This window comes from Vidua chalybeata, chromosome 3 (assembly GCF_026979565.1).
Source record: "Vidua chalybeata isolate OUT-0048 chromosome 3, bVidCha1 merged haplotype, whole genome shotgun sequence".
NCBI classification, from domain to species: domain Eukaryota; kingdom Metazoa; phylum Chordata; class Aves; order Passeriformes; family Viduidae; genus Vidua; species Vidua chalybeata.
In genome coordinates, this window is record NC_071532.1 from 78,430,024 (window position 1) to 78,446,133 (window position 16,110).

General features: G+C 41.5%; 1 long non-coding RNA gene across 1 annotated transcript; it reads left to right on the forward strand.

Annotated features, from left to right (window-relative positions):
• Positions 1–11,541: 11,541 nt before the first annotated feature.
• On the forward strand, positions 11,542–12,579 carry LOC128785113 (uncharacterized). The gene is made up of 3 exons (XR_008429760.1): positions 11,542–11,617; positions 11,944–12,032; positions 12,499–12,579. It is a non-coding gene; the product is annotated as an uncharacterized LOC128785113 (long non-coding RNA).
• The last annotated feature ends 3,531 nt before the right edge of the window (positions 12,580–16,110 follow it).

The window sequence follows — 16,110 nt, forward strand, 5'->3', positions numbered from 1 at the left end:
AAGTGCAGAAGGCAGCAAACAGAAGAGGAGATGTGCTGGTTGCTGCAAGGCACAGCCCAGCCTCTCTGTGAGCAGTAACAGTAAGTTCATCTCTCTGGAGTCGCTCCTATTGAGTTTCATGCTTTGGAACTTTATGAAAGTTCCTTTACTACCATCCCATCTTCATTCTAGTTTGCCAGGACTCATCCACCTTGCTTCATTGAGGGCCACAGAAAACTGTACTTGCTATTAACTTCCTATAAAAACAGACACTTGACCCAATATCCCTTGGTGTAGGCCACACAACATCCAAAGCCACAGAGGGGTTTAAGTGCCAAACACTCAGCATCTACCTGGATCAGTGGTACCCTCTATATATTACTACAGTCTTTAATTTCCCTTCTAATTTTGTATGCTCAAGGCACTTATTACTGGACAAAACTCACAGACTTATAGGATATTCAAACATTCACAGAGATCTGTGCTCTCTGGAGTTAAACCTTTCTTCCATTTCCACCCAGCAAAGCTGCTGTGAGCACAGCAAAATGTGAATGCAAGTGAAGACATCATTTGACTCACAAGGATTTGTGTGTCTTGACAGGCAAGGACCAAACACAGTGCAGACATTGCCCCAGATAGTTCCTAGTCTACAAAGGCAAATAAACAAAACCAGCCAGAAACAGCTGGTGGGAGGGAAATAAAAGCTTTGCCATGCATTTTAGAAAAGGTCAAGGCCAGTGGAATTGCCTGCATATCAGCTTAAGCCAACTTTTTCAGTAATGGATCATTCCTGCTCTTATCTGGGGTTATGTTCCCAAATGTGACAGCTAAGAACTGTGAAATCCCAAATGGAAATACAATACTGTGCTATCTGAAAATCACTCACTGTGAGCCCAAAATGCACAGTCTATGTGTTTAGTGGCTCTGGATTCCACCTGCCAAGTGGATCTAGCTCCTCCTGCATCTGTTCACAGGCAGTAGGAATTTGGCCCCAGATCACAAGGTTTCAGTCATGCCAACACAACAGTTAGGAGGAAAATAGGTCAGACAATTTGTTTGATCCTCCTTTCATACAGAAAAAAATTTCACATGGAAATATTTCTGAAAAGTCAACTGTGACACAAACAGCAACTGCAGATACTAGAGACACTGAAAACTAATGGCCAGAAAAGGTTTCCCACATAAGATCAGGTTCTGTATTCAGGCTGTTGAATTCAGGCTCTGTATATAAATAAAACATATCTGTTGCCTATGTATATTATGAAAATTGTCACACTAGATTGAAATTCTCTGAAGAATGTTACTGAACAAATCACACTGACATTTTTCATGGACACTTTAAAAGGGACTGCAAGGCCAGACTAAGCGGAGAAAAACAAATAGAAACACACAAGACAAAGGCAGATTTGTGTCTACATATGAAATAAAGAAAGATATCATCCTCATAATCAACTTTGGTAGCCAGATGATGCCTAAGGTCAGTCTGAGCAGTCAGTCAGCATTTTGGACTTAGAGAGTCTCCTTTGCAAGGAGGCCCTGGGGAGGCATTGATTTGTTACAATACTGTTGAATTATAAAGATCAGATAGAGAGGCCCCCTATTCCTGCATACCTGGCAGCTCCCATTACCTGTGCTTTTTATTAGAGGTACCAAGAGAATTGCTGTGTTGTAGGGGGTGGTTGGCTGCAGCAGGAGGAGAAGGCAAAGGCATCACTGACCCTTCCCAGGGCAGTCCAGGGCTGTCTGGGTGCATGACAGGACCTGTGCATCCCCCTTCACATTGCTGCAGCCACATCTAGTCCTGAAACAGATCCTCACACCCTCTCCTGGCTTTCCAAATGATCCATGTTTGGGCAGAGGTTTCCATCACTTCAGCTGCCTGTGACTTCCTGCATTTCTGACTGATGAGGGGCAGCTGATGTACAAGGCAGCAGAAGAATGATGGTCAGGCAGAACAATCAAGGCAATAGGAGCACTGCAAAAATAGGACAACAGCAAGAAATCTAGGGATTATATAATCAATAAAAATGTCCAGAATAGAAAATTTGGCAATCAAGATGGCAGAACAACCAGCTGAGTCCATGGGCATAATTGCCAGAAAGCACCATACCAGAAGCTTGGAGGCTCAGTGGATGGGAGCTGCCACAGCTTTGCTCGGGCCAAACTAGAGGCTTGCCCACTTGCTTTTTAAATCCTGCACACTTCACACTGATATTCATCAGATACCATTTTTAAAGGTGAAATCCCAATTTTCTGTGTCTTTTAAAGCAAAAGTGTCAGGCTTCGTACCAGTTTGTTAAAAAAGACCAAGCAGAGCTTTAAAACTTATGCTTTGAGCTTTAACTTAGTCTGCAGAGTAGGTTTAGATTGGATATTGGGAAAAATTTCTTCACAGAAAGGATTGTCAAGCACTGGAACAGGCTGCCCAGAGAGCAGGTTGAGTCCCCACCCCTGTATATTTAAAGACATGTAGATGTGGCACTTAGGGACATAGCTCAGTGGTGGACTTGCCAGTGCTGGGTTCATGGTTGGACTTGATGATCTTAAAGGTCTTTCCTAACCAAAATAATTCTATAAGCATTTATACAGAAAGGAAATATGACTTGTTCAAAGGAGGCCTGTCTGTATATAGATCAAGTGAATATTTCCATGGCCTTGATCCATCATTTTGAACTGTGTTGCTTTTACCCCTTGTAATTTTCTTGAAAGGAAGAAAAGAGATTTTAGGTATTGTCTGCAGTTCTCCTTTTCAAGCAAATGCTTTCAGTGTTTATTTTCCATTTACTGAAGCAAGATATAATCGCAGTTAGTATTTGTTTAAACAGGATAAATGTATACTATGTACAATTATATATTTATGTGTATATATTACATATTATTATTATGAATACTATAAATACTATAATATAAATAACATCTTTTTTATTTTCCTAGAGCACACAGGCTTTGTACCTTAACTTCTAGTGCCAAGGACTAGTTTCTGGCAGCTTTCTGTAATTGTGTAGAGTGAATGTTCAGCAGAGGGAAGGACCCTGCAAAGGTGGGATAATGCCACTTGTAATCATGGCTCTTACAAGCTGATGGAGGTTTGACTCATTGAGATAACTCTGAGGAACTTTAGTCATTGTGGGACCACTGAAAAAGCAGCACCTTTTCTCAAAGACCAGCTCTTAGTATATATTTGTATTTATAATGCATTTTGTATCACCAAGAGTGACAACAAACCTGTAATTCTCACTTCTTCATGCATTTCATAAAGGAGATAATCTGCACCTTACTCCTTGAGTCCCAGTGTTGTTTGGGAAGGAGCCATATAATTTAGGAAGGAGCCATAAAAAATGCAGCAAAGCAACACTCACATGTCCTAGGGTGGCTGTATGATGCCTTTATCCCCAATCGTCTGCCCTGTTTATGTTGAAGTCTTGTTCCAAGAGTGAAAGGAGGAGGGAAGAAGCTCAGGGTTTGTTTTCAAAAACTCACTCCCTCCTCCACATTCCTGCTCCGGGTCGGTTGTTGTCTGCGGACAGACGGACAGCGAGACAGAGCTCTCCTTTGCTTTTTCTAGTTAGTTTTAGCTAGCTGAAGCAGAGAAGTTCCCTGGACTGTGGTTTTTTTCCCTTTCTCTGGACCTGCTCTGGACTGAACACCAGAAGAGCATCAGCAGCTCACATCTGTGGCCCAGCGGGCCGGGCCTGGGCCGCGGCATTGCCAGCGCCGGAAGGACTGGTCAGAGACTGAGTGAGCTGAGCTGCAGCCCGGGGGATTTGCTCTGAATTTGTCTCTCTTGGAGTGGCAAGAAGTCCTATTGTTTAATATTGTTTAAGTTCTCTTGTATAATAAACAGGTTTTTTCCACTTTTTTCCTCCAGAAGTATTTTCTCCCGAACTGGCTGGGGGGAGGGGCCAATTGACTCTGCTTTCCTAAAAGAACCCTTTTGTGGGGGGGGAGGGGAATTCTTTCCCCAGACTTGCCCTGAACCAGGACAAATACATTATTTTGGCGCCCAACTACCGGGGCTCGAGAAAGTGGAAAAAACCTTTATTCCTCTACTGATTGCATGCTGGTTGTGTTTGTTTTGTAGTGGGCTAAAGCACCCAGTAGCCATGTTGCTTACATCCATAATATCTCTTGGGGTGGAGGCCTTCATGTGGTTCTAGTCACTAGGCCTTTTTGAGGTTTTAGTACTTTTCTAGTCACTAAAATTGTCCCTTACACGTGGTTTTTACAGTAGAAGAGCACAGATTAAAATAGCTATTGTGCTGGCCTTAGCAATAGTGATTTATAAGGCGCTTGTAAAGATACTGGATTCTGTTCGAAATATGTATACTTTATAGTTTTTTCACCCTACCCTGCATCCTAGTTCCAGTAGGATGTTCTGGGAGTTTATTAGTAATTGCACCTAGTTTGTTAGAAAAGGAGCAGAGGATGAGGTTTTCCAACCCCTCCTTTCCTTCTTCTCTTTTGAATCTGTTATGTCATTTTTTGGGAATGTTCAGTCTCCCCTGAATGTTAAAGAGACCCTCTTTCTGGTATTTATTCTGGGAAACTCCCTGGGAAACTTCCTTTATACAGCCTGCAGTTTCTCTAGAGTGAAGGCTGAAAAATCCAGAGGGACTGATGAAACCCCTCATCCAGATGTGGAAAATCCTAAGTGGTGTGGAGAATGAGAGAAAATAAGCCAGACCCTGAAAGAATTTTCTGACCCTGTAGAGTGGGATTTTCCAAGTGAACAAATTCAGAACCCAGATGAGGTAGGGAAATACCTGAAAGAGAAGTGCCATGATGACTCTAAGGAGAAAAGGATCATTGCAATAAGCTGGGCTCTAGCTTATGCTTATCGCACACTGCTAGATACTGTAAGCCAGCAGACAGAGGCAGGGGGGCAGGGAGATAAACCAGCAGCAATCCCAGTCACTCAGTCCGCAGCCAACCCCCCAGTTACTCAGGCTGTAGCTAAACCAGACAGTGAACCTAAACCACTGGCAGTTGCTGCGGGAAAGAAGAGAAGCAAAACTGACCGGCCAAAGACTAATGATGATGATCCAGGAGAAAAACCCTCAAAGCTAATTACTAACACAAAAGCCGAAGTTAAGGCAACTGATGCAAGATCAGAAGCCACTACTGAGTCCTATTCCCTGAAGGACCTTCGTGGCCTAAAGAAAGATTACACTCGACGACCTGATGAGTCTATAATTAGTTGGTTAGTCCGTCTTTGAGATGCTGCAGGGGAGGCTACAATTCTAGATAGTAGCGAAGCGAGACATTTAAGATCCCTGTCACATGATCCTGCCATTGATCAAAAAATGATGAGGAGGGCTAATCCTCGCAGCCTCTGAGCACGAGTTCTGGACAGTGTAACACAAAGATACTTGTGTGCAGATAATCTTTATATGCAGCAAACCCAGTAGAAAACTATAAAGCAAGGAATTCAACGCTTAAGAGAAATAGCAGTAGTAGAGATTGTCTTCTCAGATAATCTAGATATTGTAAATCCAAACTTAGTACCATGTACATCTGTGATGTGGCGAAAACTTGTAAGACTTAGGCCAGATGAATATGCTTCTGCTGTAGCAATAATAAAGCAAAATGACGGTGGGGAGACTGTGCTTGATATGACAAAGAAGCTCCGAGCATATGCAGATGCTGTACATAGCCCAACACACATGAGAATTACAACAGTAGAAACACAAGTGCAAAAACTAAGAAAAAATATAGAGAACAAGATAAAAGAAATTAAAGAAGACCTTCTTAAAATTTCTACAGTACAGATCAGAAGTCCTAGTACCCAACGCAGACGTCCCTCAAATAAAGAGAAGAAGTACACCTCACGAGCTGAGCTGTGGTTCTTCCTGCGCGATTGTGGAGAAAATATGAAGAAATGGAATGCAAAACCTACTGCTGATCTAACACAGCGGGTGCGTGAATTGAAGGGAAGCAAGACTCCGAGAAGAATTTTCACCAAAAGGAAAGCAGCTCCAGTGACCCATAACCAAACTGCCATATATGATGATGATGACGATATTTTCGATCCCCTTGAAGAAACCTCCAAAACATATGCCCCAGGAAAGAAAGATAACCAAGCTTAGAAGGGCCCTGCCTCTAGCCAGGTAGAGGCTAAGAAAAACCGTATTTTCTAGACAGTATAGATTCGTTGGCCTGGCACATCAGAACCACAAGAATATAAAGCTTTAGTCGACACTAGTGCACAATGCACATTAATCCCATCAAACTATGTGGGGACAGAACCTATTTCTATTGCTAGTGTGACAAGGGGATCACGGGACTTTACTTCAATAGAAGCTGAGATCAACCTAACTAGAAATGAGTAGAAGAAACAGTCTATTATAACTAGCCCAGAAGCCCCATGTATTTTAAGCATAGACTTCCTCCAAAGTGAGTATTTCAAAGACCCAAAAGGACTCAAGTAGGCATTTAGAATAACAGCTGTAGAGACAGGAGGCATCAAGCAATTGAACAGCTTACCTAGACTATCAGAAAACCCATCTGCAGTAAGACTTTTGAAGGTAGAAAAGCAACGAGTGCCAATTGCGACCTCAACAGTGCATCGCCAGCAGTACCAAACGAATCAAGATACCGTGATCCCCATCCACAAAATGATCCATAAGCTAGAAAGCCAAGAGGTAGTTAGCAGAACCCATTCACCTTTCAACAGCCCCATCTGGCCTGTGCGTAAATCCGAAAGAAAATAAAAATTAACAGTAGACTACCGTGCCCTAAATAAGGTGACTCCACCACTGAGCGCTGCTGTGCCAGACATGCTAGAACTCCAGTACAAACTAGAGTCCAAAACAACAAAGTAGTATGCCACTATTAATATTACCAATGCGTTTTTCTCCATTCCTCTGACAGCAGAATACAGGCCTCAGTTTGCTTTCACCTAGAGGGGCGTGCAGTACACCTGGAACCGACTACCCCAAGGGTAAAAACACAGCCCCACCATCTACCATAGACTGATCCAAGCTGCACTAGAAAAAGGTAAAGCTCCAGAACACCTGCAGTACATTAATGACATCATTGTGTAGGAGAAAACAGCAGCAAAAATATTTAAGAAAAAGAAGAAAATCATCCAGATTCTCCTAAAAGCTAGTTTTACCATCAAAAAGAGCAAGGTCAAAGGACCTGCTCGAGAGATCCAGTTCCTAAAAGTGAAATAGCAAAATAGACAGCGTCAGATTCCTACAGATATCATTAACAAGATCACAGCAATGTCTCCACCAACCAGCAAAAAAAAACCACAAACTTTCTTAAGCGCCATAAGTTTTTAAAGAATACACATTCCTGAATATAGCCAGATCGTAAGCCCTCTCTACCTAGTCACTCACAAAAAGAATGATTTCCACTAGAGCCCTGAACAACAACAAGCCTTCACCCAGATCAAGCAAGAAATTACCCATGCAGTAGCCCTTAACCCAGTCAGGACAGGACCAGATGTGAAGAATGTGCTTTACTCTGCAGCCAAGAACCATAGTTTGTCCTAGAACCTTTAGCAGAAAGTGCCTAGTGAGACTCGAAGCCAACCACTGGGATTTTGGAGTCAAAGCTATAGAAGGTCTGAAGCCAACTATACTCCAACAGAAAAAAAAATTTTAGCAGCCTATAAAAGAGTTCAAGCCACCTCAGAAGTAATCAGTACAAAAGCGCAACTCCTCCTAACACCCCGACTACCAGTGCTAGAGTAGATGTTCAAAGCAAAGATTCCCTCCACCCACCATGCCACCAGTACCACATAAAGCAAGTAGATTACCCTTATTACGCAGCGCGCCCAGATTAGAAAATTGAATCGCCCTGAAATTTTAGAGATAATTACAAACTAGCCTAAAAGTGAAAACTTTAATCTTGCAGATAAAGAAGAAGAAGTAACACATACTAAAGAAGCGCCACCATATAACCAACTACCAGCAGAAAAAACACACTATACTCTTTTCACTAATAACTCTTGCCGCATTGTAAGAATAAAACAAAAGTAAAAAGCAGCCGTATAAAGTCCCATACGACAAGTTACAGAAGCTACTAAAAAAGAAAGTAAATCGAATCAATTTACTAAACTCAAAGCAGTTCAACTAGCCCTAAACATTGCTAAAAGAGAGAAGTAGCCAAAACTCTACCTCTACACTAATTCATAGATAGTAACCAATGCTCTGTAGAAGTAGCTAGAAAAGTAAAAGAAAGCTAACTAACAGCGTAGAAAAAACCCAATTTAAGCTGCTGATAAGTAGAAAAACATTGCCACCAAAGTAAAAAAACTACCGGTAAAAATTCGTCATGTAGATACCCATGTCCCCAAAAACAGAGCCAATGAGGAACACCAAAACAACCAACAAGTAAATCAGGCTACAAAGATAAGAGTATCAAAAATAGACTTAAATTAGCAACACAAAAGAAAATTGTTCTTAACACAATGAGCCCATAATGCCTCAAGCCATCAAGGTAGAGATGCCACTTTTAAGTGAGCACAAGATCAAAGAGTAAATCTAACCATAAACAGTATATCTCAAGTAATCCACAACTATAAAACATGTGCTACCATCAAACAAGCCAAGCGGGTAAAGCCCCTATAATATAGTGAGCAGTAGTCCAAGTACAAGTATAAAGAAGCCTGGCAGATTAACTACATCACACTGCCCCAGACACACCACGGCAAGCGTTATGTGCTCACAATAGTAGAAGCCACCACAAAATAGTTAGAAACCTATCCTGTGCCTCATGCTACGACCCATAACACCATCCTAAGCCTTAAAAAGCAAATTCTTTAGAAGCATAGTACCCCTGAAAAGATTAAGTCCAACAATAGAACTCATTTCAAAAACAGCCTTATCAACACTTAAACTAAAAAACATAGTATTAAGTAAGTATACCATATTCCCTACCATGCACCAGCTGCAAGAAAAGTAGAAAAGTACAATAAATTGTTGAAAACCACACTAAAAGCATTAAGTAAAGAATCTCTCAAAAATTAAGAACAGAATCTGACAAAAACCACCTAATTAATTAACACCCGAAGCTCTACCAGTCGATGAAGCCCTACCCAGTCTCAGCTTTTGAATATAGTAGATAGAGACAAAGTCCCAGTAGTACATGTTAAAAGTTTGTTAAAAAAAACAGTGTAGATCAATTCTACCTCAAATACAGACAAACCCATTCGTGAGATTGTCTTTACTCAGAGACCAAGTTGTACATAGTAAATAATACAAAGAAATAGAAGAACACGATGTGTACCTCAGAGAGATCTGATTGTTAGGTGAAAACTATGTATAAATATCACTGTTTGCTGAATACTGCTACCATTGTCTGTGTATAGTTATATATTAGATGTATAATGTATCTATTTATAGAGTTTGAATATATATATTAGTTTTAGTAGTAAACTGACGATATGGGGATAAGGGGTAGAATGTCCTAAAGTAGCTGTATGATGCCTTTATCCCCAATCGTCTGCCCTATTTATGTTAAAGTCTTGTTCCAAGAATAAAAAGAAAAGGGAAGAAGCTCAAAGTTTGTTTTCAAAAACTCACTCCCTCCTCCACATTCCTGCTCCGGGTCGATTGTTGTCTGCGGACAGACAGACAGCGAGACAGAGCTCTCCTTTGCTTTTTCTAGTTAGTTTTAGCTAGCTAAAGCAGAGAAGTTCCCTAGACTGTAGTTTTTTTTCCCTTTCTCTAGACCTGCTCTAGACTGAACACCAGAAGAGCATCAGCAGCTCACATCTGTGGCCCAGCAGGCCGGGCCTGGGCCGCGGCATTGCCAGCACTAGAAAAACTAGTCAAAGACTAAGTGAACTAAGCTACAGCCCGGGGGGATTTGCTCTAAATTTGTCTCTCTTAAAGTAGCAAGAAGTCCTATTATTTAATATTGTCTAAGTTCTCTTATATAATAAACAAGTTTTTTCCACTTTTTTCCTCCAAAAGTATTTTCTCCCGAACTGGCTGGGGGGAAGAGCCAATTGACTCTGCTTTCCTAAAAGAACCCTTTTGTAGAGGAGAGAAAAATTCTTTCCCCAAACTTGCCCTGAACCAAGACAAATACACACAGCAGCTCTGTTTGCTGATTCCTTTGTGGTCATGCAGGGCTAACTATCATTTGTCTTTTAACAGGCTAAATCCTCTTTGACAAAGTGAATCCTATGCACAAAGAAATACTGTTTTTTCTAATTATATTGTCATACATGTCAAGAGATAGATCACATTTATTATTGTTTAGGCTTATAAATTACTTATCCATTTCATGAATAGCTGTGACAGTGTGCTCAGGAACAAAAATAAATCCTAATGAACATTTCAATGGCAGAAAGCAGTTGTACTACACAGTGGGACATGGCCCAAGCAATGAAGAATGACTGAGGGAACCCAGGCAAAACTGGCAAATGCTTACTAACTATACCAGAAATGCTCTGCGAGGGTGTGGGAAAACCCACCACCACTAGAAATGCACTAAAGGAAGGAATTTTCAGGGCTCCTTCATGCTCCAGAAGAGCCAGCTGGGCACTTTGGACTTCAACTGGGACAAACTTACAGTGATTTGTAAGGTCTTGCACTGAGTCAGAGGTTGTTCACTAATAAGCAGGGGACAAAATAGGGTGCAATTCCCTGCACCTGAAACACCCAGCACTTCACCATGGGCTCCCCAGAGACAGAATATGGCTTTACATTTAAGAATCCAGTTCAGTAAAGTACTTAAGTAGATACTCAATAGCAGACAGAAAAATCAAGCACATCTGGCTTTATAGGAGGGCTAAATCTGCTCCAGACCATGCCACAGGGCATTCTCTTCTCAGCACCACAAATGCAACTGTTGAGCCTCTGGCTGTGAGTTCTTTTTTCCCAATCCCCAGGTTTCACAAGGTTTAATGTGAAGTCCAATTCTAAAGCATAAGCATGAAAGGAATCCCTTTGCAGATGATTCAACCCCCATTCTGGCTTGCCTTGCTTCACTGCATGCTGTCATTCCAGTGATCACTCCTTCTGGTGTAACTCCACTATCTTAAAATAGACCGTCTCTGAAAGGACAGTCATTAAGATCAGCAGTTTATTTTGAACAGAGAGGAGTACCAGGCATTTCAGGAGCCCAACAGCTTCTTCTTTTCAACCCCATGATCAAGACAAATTTCCTGAGCAGGTTTCCTGAACATCTTTCTGCCTGAAGTGATGTTCCCATAATTTCCCTTTCATGTTTTCAATTAGATGAAAGAATTTTGCATGGGGTTTCCTGTGATGACATTTATTGTCATATCTTTTCTACATGGGCGCATACCTATAAGCTGTGTGTCAGTGACATGAAAGTAAAACTGAGCCTCAACATTACAGGCTCAGATAATTGATGTAGTATGACAGAGGCTTTCTTCAGTTTCTTCTTTCTTCAGAAGTCTTTCCATTTCCTATACTCTGGACCAGGGAGTTTTGTCCACTGTGTCATAATCATACTTGTCACAGTACTTCCCACAGTAGGAAATAATTGTCTGAAGAATTAATAGGAGTCTTAAGGAGATGAAGTCATTAGTGCCTTTGTTAAGGGAACACAGCATTATTCACACACATAGAGTTCAGCACGTGCTTAAATGCTTTTAACAAGAGCAGCTGAAGGAAGGAGAGATCTCAGTCAAAAACATGCTGCATAATTAGAGGTGAAATGCCTGCATGCCCCTTCCAGGGCACTGAAATGAATATGACCTCCTGTCTCCTGCCATGTACATGATTTCAGTTCCTGACTTCCATATGTCCTTTTGCAATGTTTACATTCATTCCTCAGATTCTTTTGCAATCACTGCTGATGTATTTTGAGAAAAAACAAAGAAGACACATTTGCTGAGGCAAAGAATCTTCCCATTCCCAAGATGATTTTCTTTTTTTTTCTGTCTACAATTCATACCACTATACCTCATTTCAAACCAACATTTTGAAAGAAACTCTTCTTGAAAAGCTAACTTTTAAATGCTTTTCCTTTTTAAAGCTGCTGTTTCTCAGGTAATTTTCCTTAATGCTATGGTGTTGACTCAGAGCAGTAAAGGACAGAAAGAGAGAGGGAAGCAAGGACACCAGGTCAGTACCAGGACTTCTCTGTTGTCCAAGCACAAACCACTTATATCTTCAAACAATTTATATCTTCTCTGGGCAAAAGTCAGCAAAAGATATAATAGTGAAGTGTTTCCTTTCAGTTGTGAATATAAAATATCTTTAGCAAAGTGGAACGTTTTTAAGCATCCGTGCTATAGCAGAGCTGTAAATACAAGCAGAAATGCTTCCACACCTCCAGATTACTTTGCCCACAGTTCAGCTCCTCTAAGTAGCACAGGAACATAGATGAGTGATGGTCTCTTTGCTGCCAGTCTTTCTGCATGGCATCGTACGAAGATACAGTGGATCTTTAAAAAGGTGCAAAAGGTGGAATCACCTGAAATTTAGAAACTACTTAGAAAGGAAACTTCTTGGGAAAGGTTTGCAGATTTGCTATCTCTTTTCATTACAATGACTTCTGATTCTGAGCATTTGCTTACAATTTTTCTAGTCGACTAACTCCCCAGTTTCCCGTCAGAAGTTTGTGCCAGTGTCACTTGGCAGGCCTGGCCCTTGGAGGGAGCTGTTCCTGCTCCTGATGACAGCTGCCGTGGCCTCTTCTGCTGCCAAGGCTTTTCAAGATGTCAAGACAAGGAGACTGGCAGCAGTGTTGAACAAGATTTATTCAGCAGTTCATTGTCACAGATCCACAGAGGCTCAAAGCGGCCTCCAGAGGACAGCTGTTGTGACTCCTATGTAAAGATGGAATAGTGAGAGCAGGTTGCTCAGCAGAGCTTCAACAATTCTGAATATGAAGATTCAACAACATCTCTCAGCCATTGCAGTCTACTTCTCTGTTGTTACAATCTCACAATGAATGATTTTTCCCCTGTATCTAATGATAACTTCTCCAGTTCCAGCTTGTGTCTATTGTGTCTCATTGTAGCCCTGTCCACTGCACTGCTAAGAAGAGTTTGGCACTATGTTCTCTATACCATCTCTTCTGTTGGTTGGTTGGTTGGTTGGCTCAGCCCTGCATGCCCATGTCTGTCCTGCACTGGGAAGCCTGCAATGGAATCCAGTACTCTGGATGTGTCTCCCCAGTGCTGAGCAGAGGGGAAGACACGCTTCCCTTGACCTACTGGCAATGCTTGCCCAGCCCAGCCCAGCCCACTGCTGGCTCATGTCCACCAGGACCCCCAGATCACTTTCTGCAGAGCTTCTGCCCAGCCAGTCAGCCCCCAGTCTACACTGGTGGATGGGGTTGTTCCTCCCAGGTGCAGGACTTATTTCCCAGTGTTGAATGCCATGGGATTCACTGATAGCCTCTTCCACTGAAACTTCCAACAATGAGATGTCAACCAGCATTGCCAGAGCACTCCTACCTGCATCCACCTCTGCTCCACACTGGTCTGTAACACCTGACAGAGAGGTCTTGGTCAGAGCAAGAGCACCAGGTAGTCAGTGATTAATAAAAACTCATCTAATTTTAATGCTCAAGTGTTAATTTGCAGATCTAAATGGCAGAGGATCTAGGGTGAAGGTACAATATTCAGGGTGAATGGTGAACTGTTGGATGTCCTTCAGATTCTAGGAAGCTGTTCATCTGTTTAGAGTGTTTCCTTATGAGGGTAGTCTATTGGATTTTTTTTTTCTTTCACAATCTATTCCTGCTTATTGTGCTTATGGTGTCCAAAAAAAATGCACCAAAAATACCATTCATATGTGCATAAAGACTACTAATGGTATTGCACCACCTCTAGTATTTTACCAGAATGAAATTTAAATGGATCAAGAAACTCATACAAATAAATATACTCTGAAAGTTTGCTCTCTTTTGGAACAAGTACTTTCAGCCAAGAGTTATCTGCTTTCTGGATGTCAGCTCATGACACCACACATAGCAGCAAGGGATCAGGCAGGAAACACTTCAGTACAGGCAGTGAGGAGTAAAACAGCACCCTGTGGAGCTTGGCAGAGACTGGCATTTTGATTACCAATGCTAGAAACAAAGTCCTAATTCCCTTCATATCTGATATACTTCTGCTTTAAGAATTAATGTTATCAAATCTCCTGGATTAAAGAAGATTTTTAAAAAATGCATGTGGGAGAAACAGATTCAATAGCTGGCATTTTCATCATGACTAGATATTAAGGGCAGATCATGTCAGGACAGTTTTCTTAGGTTTCACAAGGAACATGTCCATGTGTATAGTTCTGGTCTATGCCTCTTCAGCCCAGGTCTTCCTTCTAGCAACCCTGAGTGGAAAAGTGTCATATGTTACAGTTTAAAACAGTTGCAGAGTAACAGAGCACATCAAAATAGCATGTGACCATCCACCCCACTGATACTCATTTTGGCAATGGGTCTTTTTCATGAATGAACATAAAGTGATTCATAAAGCCTGGCCCAAAGCTCACTGAAATCAAGGGGAACTTATTTTTTTGTTTCACTGGACTTGGATTATCTGCATGACAGGCTAAAGGGGTTTGCACACATCCAGCAAAAGTGTGGAGATAATTGAAAGCTTATCTGCAAAAATGTTGTCTACAAGATCCTGTTCTATGGGACTGCTGCTTGCCCTCCTGAAATAGTCTGCTGCCTGCATTCTTGCCTGAGCAATGAAATTAACCTGATGGATTAGCTATTATAAAAACATAAAGTCTCCACATGAAAAAAATGAAGTCTGCCATTCCCTGATGCTTTCTGTTGCTGAATTCTCTAATTGAGACTGGTCCACCAAGAAAAACTTGCAGGCTCCTTGGCAATTTATTGCAGTGTCTGAAAGGCTACACATTACCCGCTATTGACCTTTAACACCAGCTCGTGGTGATCTCAAAAATTACACAGGGAACAAGCAGAATCTCTGTGTGTTCATCCTATTAAAGGTATTGCTGCAATAGAAGAATCATCTGTCTATTTAATGAGAGAATCTGCTTTTAAATTACCTACCTTTCTTTGCAGACAAGTATGTGTATAATTTGTTCTTTTTTAAACAAAGAGAAGGGGTTGGGTTCCCTCACACACACACAGAATAAGGAGAGCATTTTTGACATTGTTTTGTCCTGTTTTCCTATGGTTTAGCACTGTTAACATCAGGACTTTGCTTGGTTCTAATTTAACCTAGTTCCAGAGACCAGACCTGCTGAGGGCTGAGTCTGGAGTGTATTTAATGATGTCTGCATTGAAGCATCCTGGTCACCCCCTAAGGGTATCCCAGACTGACCCACAAGGGCTTACAAGCCCAACTATAGGAATGTTAACATTGTTCAGGCTAATGGAAGAAAAGCTGCAACCATGAGCCCATGCACCCCTCAGAAGATGCAGTTTTGAACTTTTCAGTCAGGGAACATTTGGGAAGGATTTTCTGGTGCAGATCTCCTGGATTTAAGAGCAGTAAGACTACATCTTTGTTTAAAACCAGTCTGGGTCAGGATCAAAAAACCCAAAGGGCAAGTGGCACTTCAAAGTTGTATACATCAAAGCAGAGCCTCTTCTCTGCTTTGCTGAATCAAGGTGGCCTCATCCAGGGTGCTGGAGGGGAACCAGTGCTGCTTTACACCCTTGCCAGGGCATGTACCAAACCCCTTCTGGATGTGCATGAGTCTCCAGAAGGCAGCCTTCACTACCAAAAATCTTCTGCTACCAAAAGTGTTCTGCAGAAATCACATAAATACTGGCTATTGTTTACATGAATGGCTAGTCAGAGCAAGTCTTTAGGAATGAAAGCTGCTCTGAAATATATGAAGGGACGTGCAAGATGTTTTCTGCTTCTGTTTATCTTCATTTTGTGCAGAGGTGCTCATTAACATATGCATATAACTTCAGTTTGCCAAACTGTAATTTGTCTGCTTCCCAAATTAAAATGGACAATGAGAATATAGCCATTTTCCCAGCTCACAGTGCAATGCAGACCATGTGTTAGAGTATTGAATATCTAGTCACGTAAGAATGCAAATGACTTGGAAGAAAAAAAATAATTAGCTCATTAGGAAAACAGAAATCCCTCCTGTCAGGCCAGACCTGATTTAGCAGTTTCATCATTCATGTCCAGCCAGGCAACACAAAGTACAGACTTCTTTTTCATTTGGTTGTAGCCTACCTAAGGCGTGCAAAAAACTC